The following is a 7845-nucleotide window of genomic DNA, read 5'->3' as shown; positions in this document are numbered from 1 at the left end:
AGATTCCCATGGTTCCTCATTAGGGAACTCATTGGAGGCCAGTGGACGTCCATTGAGTTCTTCCTCAGTGGCATTCACTGCCTCTCCCTCCTCTCCAAATTCGGCCATGTTGATGGCCTTGCACTCTCCTTTTGGATTTTCTTCTGTATTGCTTGGAAGAGTACTAGGAGGGAGTTCAGTGATTTTCTTGCTCAGCTGACCCACTTGTGCCTCCAAGTTTCTAATGGAGGACCTTGTTTCAGTCCTGAAACTTTGAGTGGTTTTGATTAGATCAGAGACCATGGTAGCTAAGTCAGAGTGGCTCTGCTTAGAATTCTCTGTCTGTTGCTGAGAAGATGATGGAAAAGGCTTGCCATTGCTAAACCTGTTTCTTCCACCATTATTGTTGTTGAAACCTTGTTGAGGTCTCTGTTGATCCTTCCATGAGAGATTTGGATGATTTCTCCATGAAGGATTATAGGTGTTTCCATAGGGTTCTCCCATGTAATTCACCTCTTCCATTGAAGGGTTCTCAGGATCATAAGCTTCTTCTTCAGATGAAGCGTCCTTAGTACTGCCTGGTGCATTTTGCATTCCAGACAGACTTTGAGAAATCATATTGACTTGCTGAGTCAATATTTTGTTCTGAGCCAATATGGCATTTAGAGTATCAATCTCAAGAACTCTTTTCTTCTGATTAGCCCCATTGTTCATAGGATTCCTTTCAGAAGTGTACATGAATTGGTTATTTGCAACCATTTCAATTAGTTCTTGAGCTTCTGTAGGCGTCTTCTTCAGATGAAGAGATCCTCCAGCAGAGCTATCCAAAGACATCTTGGACAGTTCAGACAGACCATCATAGAAAATACCTATGATGCTCCATTCAGAAAGCATGTCAGAGGGACACTTTCTGATTAATTGTTTGTATCTTTCCCAAGCTTCATAGAGGGATTCTCCTTCCTTCTGTCTGAAGATTTGGACTTCCACTCTAAGCTTACTCAATTTTTGAGGTGGAAAGAACTTTGCCAAGAAGGCATTGACTAGCTTTTCCCAAGAGTTCAGGCTCTCTTTAGGTTGTGAGTCCAACCATATTCTAGCTCTGTCTCTTACAGCAAAAGGGAATAGCATAAGTCTGTAGATCTCAGGGTCAACCCCATTAGTCTTGACAGTGTCACAGATTTGCAAGAACTCAGCTAAAAACTGATGAGGATCTTCCAATGGAAGTCCATGGAACTTGCAATTCTGTTGCATTAGAGAAACTAATTGAGGCTTAAGCTCAAAGTTGTTTGCTCCAATGGCAGGGATAGAGATGCTTCTCCCATAGAAGTCGGGAGTAGGTGCAGTAAAGTCACCCAGCACCTTCCTTGCATTGTTGGCATTGTTGTTGTTTTCGGCTGCCATGTTTTCTTCTTCTTTGAAGATTTCTGTTAGGTCCTCTACAGAGAGTTGTGCCTTAGCTTCTCTTAGCTTTCGCTTCAAGGTCCTTTCAGGTTCAGGGTCAGCCTCAACAAGAATGCTTTTGTCTTTGCTCCTGCTCATATGAAAGAGAAGAAAATAAGAAAATATGGAATCCTCTATGTCACAGTATAGAGAGTCCTTGAGGTGTCAGAGGAATAGAAGGAGGAGGTAGAAGATTTAGGATGTGAGAAGAAGGGAAGAATTTTCGAAAATAAGTTAAAAGATTTTGAAAAAGAATTTTGAAAATTGATTGATGATTTTCGAAAACTAAGAGTGGGAAAGAAATTAAGTGATTTTTGAAAAAGATTTTGAAATTAGAAATTAAAAAGATATGATTGAAAACTTATTTTGAAAAAGATGTGATTAAAAAGATATGATTGAAAAGATATAGTTTTAAAAAAGATATGATTGAGAAGATATGATTTGGAAAACAATTTAGAAAGATTTGATTTTTAAAATCAATGACTTGGCTAACAAGAAAAGATATGATTCAAACATTAAACCTTTCTCAACAGAAAAGGCAACATACTTGAAATGTTGAATCAAATCATTAATTGTTAGCAAGTGTTTTTGAAAAAGGAAAGAAATTGATTTTGAAAATATATGGTTGAAAAGATATGATTTGAAAAAGATTTGATTTTGAAAAATTTTGAAAACTTGAAAAAAATTTGAATTAAAAACAGAATCTTCCCTCTTGTGCCATCCTGGCGTTAAACGCCCAGAATGGTGCACATTCTGGCGTTTAACGCCCAAAGCACTACCCTTTTGGGCATTAAACGCCAGTTTTCCTTCCTTACTGGGCATTTTGAACGCCCAGCTTTTTCTGTGTAATTCCTCTACTGTATGTTCTGAATCTTCAATTCTCTGTATTATTGACTTGAAAAGACACAAATTAAAAATATTTTTGGATTTTTAATAATGAGGAATAATCAAAATGAAACTAAAATCAAATAACAATGCATGCAAGACACCAAACTTAGCAGTTTGTATACTACTGACATTAACAAAATGAGAATGCATATGAGAAACACAAACACTCAAGTCAAGAGAATTTAAAGGTCAGAGTAATGAAATCATCAAGAACATCTTGAAGATCACTTAAGACACATGAATGAATGCAAGAAGAACAAAAACATGCAATTGACACCAAACTTAAAATGAAACACTAGACTCAAACAAGAAATATTTTTGGATTTTATGATTTTGTAATTTTTTTGGGATTTTTCGAAAGTTAAGTGGAAAAGAAAATAAAGATATCAAAATTCTTAATGAGAATTCCAGGAATCATGCAATGTTAGTCTAAAGCTTCAGTCTAAAGGAATTAGACATGGCTAGTCAAGTTTCAGCAGGACATTGCATTCAAGAGCTAAATTGATGAGAATCAATCAGCTTTGGTGATGATAGGAACATCACCTTGAAACACTATAATTCATTCTTAAGAACTCTGAAGAAAAATACCTAATCTAAGCAACAAGATGAACCGTCAGTTGTCCAAACTCAACAATCCCCGGCAACGGCGCCAAAAACTTGGTGCTGTTGCCAGATCAGAAATTTGGCACTAATGTTACCAGACCAAAAGCTTACCGAAAACTCGAACAATCCCCGGCAACGGCGCCAAAAAATTGGTGGGCGAAATTGTGATCATCAATGGCGCCATCAACATGGTACGCTCAATTGCAATCTCAACTATTTATCACAACTTCGCACAACTAACCAGCAAGTGTACTGGGTCGTCCAAGTAATAAACCTTACGCGAGTAAAGGTCGATCCCACAGAGATTGTTGGTATGAAGCAAGCTATGGTCATCTTGTAAATCTTAGTCAGACAAACTCAAATGGTTATGGATGATGAATAGAACATAAAGATAAAGATAGAGATACTTATGTAATTCATTGGTGGGAATTTTAGATAAGCATATGAAGATGCGTTGTCCCTTCCGTCTCTCTGCTTTCCTACTGTCTTCATCCAATCCTTCTTACTCCTTTCCATGGCAAGCTGTATGTAGGGTTTCACCGTTGTCAGTGGCTACCTCCCATCCTCTCAGTGAAAATGTTCAACGCACCCTGTCACGGCACGGCTATTCAGCTGTCGGTTCTCGATCATGTCGGAATAGAATCCAGTGATTCTTTTGCGTCTGTCACTAACGCCCCACAATCGCGAGTTTGAAGCTCGTCACAGTCATTCAATCATTGAATCCTACTCAGAATACCACAGACAAGGTTTAGACCTTCCGGATTCTCTTGAATGCCGCCATCAATTCTAGCTTATACCACAAAGATTCCAATTAAGGGATCCAAGAGATAAACATTCAAGCCATGTTTGCTTGTAGAACAAAAGTGGTTGTCAGGCACTCGTTCATAAGTGAGAATGATGATGAGTGTCACATAATCATCACATTCATCATGTTCTTGGGTGCAAATAAATATATTAGAACAAGAATAGGCTGAATTGAATAGAAAAACAATAGTAATTGCATTAATACTCGAGGTACAGCAGAGCTCCACACCTTAATCTATGGTGTGTAGAAACTCCACCGTTGAAAATACATAAGAACAAGGTCTAGGCATGGCCGTGAGGCTAGCCCCATGAACGTGATCAAAAGATTCAAAGATCTAAAGATGATCAAAGGATCTAAAGATGAAAATACAATAGCAAAATGTCCTACTTATAGAGAACTAGTAGCCTAGGGTTTACAAAGATGAGTAAATTACATAAAAATCCACTTCCGGGCCCACTTGGTGTGTGATTGGGCTGAGCATTGAAGCATTTTCGTGTAGAGACTCTTCTTGGAGTTAAACGCCAGCTTTTGTGCCAGTTTGGGTGTTTAACTCCCATTCTTGTGCCAATTCCGGCGTTTAACGCCGGGCAGTTTTGAGCTGATTTGGAACGCCGGTTTGGGCCATCAAATCTTGAGCAAAGTATGGACTATTATATATTGATGGAAAGCCCAGGATGTCTACTTTCCAACGCCGTTGAGAGTGCGCCAATTGGGCTTCTGTAGCTCCAAAAAATCCACTTCGAGTGCAAGGAGGTCAGAATCCAACAGCATCTGCAGTCCTTTTTAGTCTCTGAATCAGATTTTTGCTCAAGTCCCTCAATTTCAGCCAGAAAATACCTGAAATCACAGAAAAACACACAAACTCATAGTAAAGTCCAGAAAAGTGAATTTTAACTAAAAACTAATAAAAATATACTAAAAACTAACTAAAACATACTAAAAACATACTAAAAACAATGCCAAAAAGCGTATAAATTATCCGCTCATCAGATATCGTCTGGAAGAAGTGGTATGATCGGTTTGACATTGCGGGTAGAAATCATCATAGTGCGGCCACTCTTCCTGCTAGCTGTTGTACTTCTTTGATTGTTTTTGGGCTTGTCATGTTGAGTATTGCCTCACATTTTTCGGGGTTCACTTCAATCCCACGTGAAGTCAGCATAAACCCGAGGAATTTTTCTCCTTGCACCCCGAAAGCACATTTCTCCAGATTGAGTCTCATATTATATGCTCAGATCTATTTGAATATTTCTTTGAGGTCGTCACAGTGCGATCCTTCTGATGGAGTTTTGGCCACCATGTCATCTACATAGATTTCCATATTCCGACTTATTTGTCGGTGGAATACTTTGTCCATTAGTTTTTGATATGTTGCACCTGCATTCTTTAGGCCAAATGACATTATCTTATAACAAAAATTTTCATGTTCTGTTATAAAAGTTGTTTTGCTTTGGTCTTCTGGATGCATAAGAATCTGGCTGTAACCAGAGTATGCATCCATGAAGCTTAAGGTTTTAAACCTGGAAGCATTATCTACTAGTTTGTCAATACAAGGCAATGGGTAAGCATCTTTCGAACACGCTTTGTTAAGATTTGTAAAATCGACGCACATGCACCATTTACCTAAGTTCTTTCTTACCATTACTACATTTGAGAGCCACGTGGTGAAGCGGATCTCTTTGATGAAGTCGGCATTGAGGAGCTTCTTAGTCTCTTCCAAGGCCGCATTCGCCTTTTCGGCCCCGAGGTTTCTTTTTTTCTAAGCCACGGGTCGGATCATTCTGTCGATGGCGAGTTTGTGGCAAATGATGCTTGGGTATATTCCTAGCATGTCTACTGGGGTCCAGGTGAACAAATCGGCGTTGTCTTATAGTACCTTTATTAGTTTTAGTTGCTCCTGCCTTTCAAGAGCTCGACCAATATAAGTAAATTGTTCTGGTTTTGAGGTCAGAGGGACCTTTTAGAGTTCGTCTGCTGGCTAAGGTCTTTCCTGGGAGTCCTCCCGAGGATCAAGTTCTGCTAGGGACAGTACTTCATTTGTGTTGTGGACAGCCTTTACTTCTTGTTGAAGTTTTCTCCTTGTGTTGGCCCCTTTTAGGTTTGCATTGAAACATTGCCGAACTTGTTGGCGATCTGAGTGGATTGTTGCTATCCTGCCATCCTATACCTGAAACTTAAAACATAAATGTAAGGTAGATACCACTGCTCTGAATGTGTTCAGAGCAGGTCTTCTGAGAATAATATTGTAAGGACTAGGATAGTCGACTATAAGGTACTAGACATCAATGGTTCGTGATAATGGGGTGTCCCCCATTGTCGTTTTTAACCATATTTAGCCTTTTATTTGGACCCTCTCTACCGAGAACCCAACGAGTTCTCCGGATGAAGGTTACATGGTTTTTTCAGATAATTTCATTTTCTGGAAAGTAGAGTAAAATAGGACATCAGCGCTACTTCCTAGGTCCAAGAGGACCTTTCTTACTAACAATTCACCTGTTTGGATGGCAATTATCACTGGGTCATCCAAGTTTGGCCCTGGAAAAGATAGGTCGGCCTGACTGAAGGTTATTTTGGGCTTCGCTATATCCACCTTTCCTTGGGGCACTATTCCTTCAATTGTCAGCATTGCTCGGTAACTTCATTTTCGTGCCACATTTGTCTCACCTCCCCCTGCGAATCCTCCGGATATGCAGTTTATGACCCCTTTTGGTGGGTTGGGGTTGGACCATCTACGGTCATCCTTTTCTTCCGAGGTTCATTGACGCTCTCCTCGGTTTCGAGTGCTTTCACTATTTCTTCTTCCTTCGACATACTTGTCTAGGAGACCTTGTCGGGCTAATCTCTCCAATAAGTTCTTGGCAATTATGCATTCATCCGTTGTGTGTCCATACTTCTGGTGGAAAGCACATTGTTTGCTTTTGTCTACAAATCGCTGATCTTGGTAACTCCGTACTCGTGCAGGAGGATTTATTATTTTGGCATTGAGAATCTCTTTGATTATTTTTTCTCTCTTTGTATTGAATCAGGTGTAAGTGTCGAATTTTGGTATGAGCTTGAAAGGCTTCTTTGATTCCTTATTGCTTGGCAATCTGAAGGCCTTCTCTTCTTCTTTTCTGGGTGGTTGTCTGTCCGTTTTCTGACCTTCACGGAGTTCTTTGACCTCCATTTGACCTGCAGTCCTTTATCGAAACTCCTCCAACGTCTTTGGTTTGGTTATCGCAATTGTCTCTCGAAACTTACCAGGCTTGAGGCCGACTTTAAGGGCGTGTAAGTGGACTGCCGGGTCTATGTTTGGAATCTCCATGGTCGCTTCAGCGATCTGAGTCATGTAGTCCTTTAGGCTTTCGTGTTGTCCTTGTCTAATTGTGCCTAGGTAATCTGATCCGTGTACATATATTTTTGATGTGGCAAAGTAGTCGATGAAAGATCTCGCCAGCTCCTCAAGTGAAGAAATTGAACCTGCAGACAACTTAAAAAACCAGAGCAATGCAGCACCATCAAGATAAGTAGGAAAAGTTCGACAAAGTACATGTTCATTGTTAGCGCCATTAAAAAACATCATAGATTGGAATTTCTTAACATGGGCGCGGGGATCACCGATCCCCTTGTATGGCTCGAGAGTGGTAGGCAACACGAAGTTTTTCGGCATCTAAAACTTGCTGATCTCTTCAGAAAAAGGGTTGTCTAAGGTCAGCTTTTCCTTTGGCGGGTTGATACTCAGGGGGTCTGTATTGCCCTGAGTCGAGATTTTGGAGTTTCCTTCCTCATGTTTTCCGGCGTTATTGGCGGAAGACAACTCGGCTATCCTCTGAATTTCCGCATGAAACTCAGCAATCTGAGCTAGGAACTCTGCCTGCGTGGACTGTGGGTTCCCATTATCGGCCATACCTGAGGATCGGGAATCTTGCAAAAAAAAGGAGTAAAGAGCCGGAGAAAGAAAATAGTGGGGTTAGATAAGTTAAGTCCCCACGGTGGGCGCCAAATGCCCGTTTGTGTACAGCCGAGGTATGAGGACTTCCTCCACTAACTGTTCAACTTTGATGGAGAGCAATACGTCGTCCTAGGAGAAGGATGAAACACCTCGGCAATGAGAAATACGGCGACGGGAGCACCTGCAAAAAGCACTCCGA

This window comes from Arachis hypogaea, chromosome 8 (assembly GCF_003086295.3).
Source record: "Arachis hypogaea cultivar Tifrunner chromosome 8, arahy.Tifrunner.gnm2.J5K5, whole genome shotgun sequence".
Taxonomy (NCBI): Eukaryota; Viridiplantae; Streptophyta; class Magnoliopsida; order Fabales; family Fabaceae; genus Arachis; species Arachis hypogaea.
Note: the sequence above shows the minus strand (reverse complement) of the source record.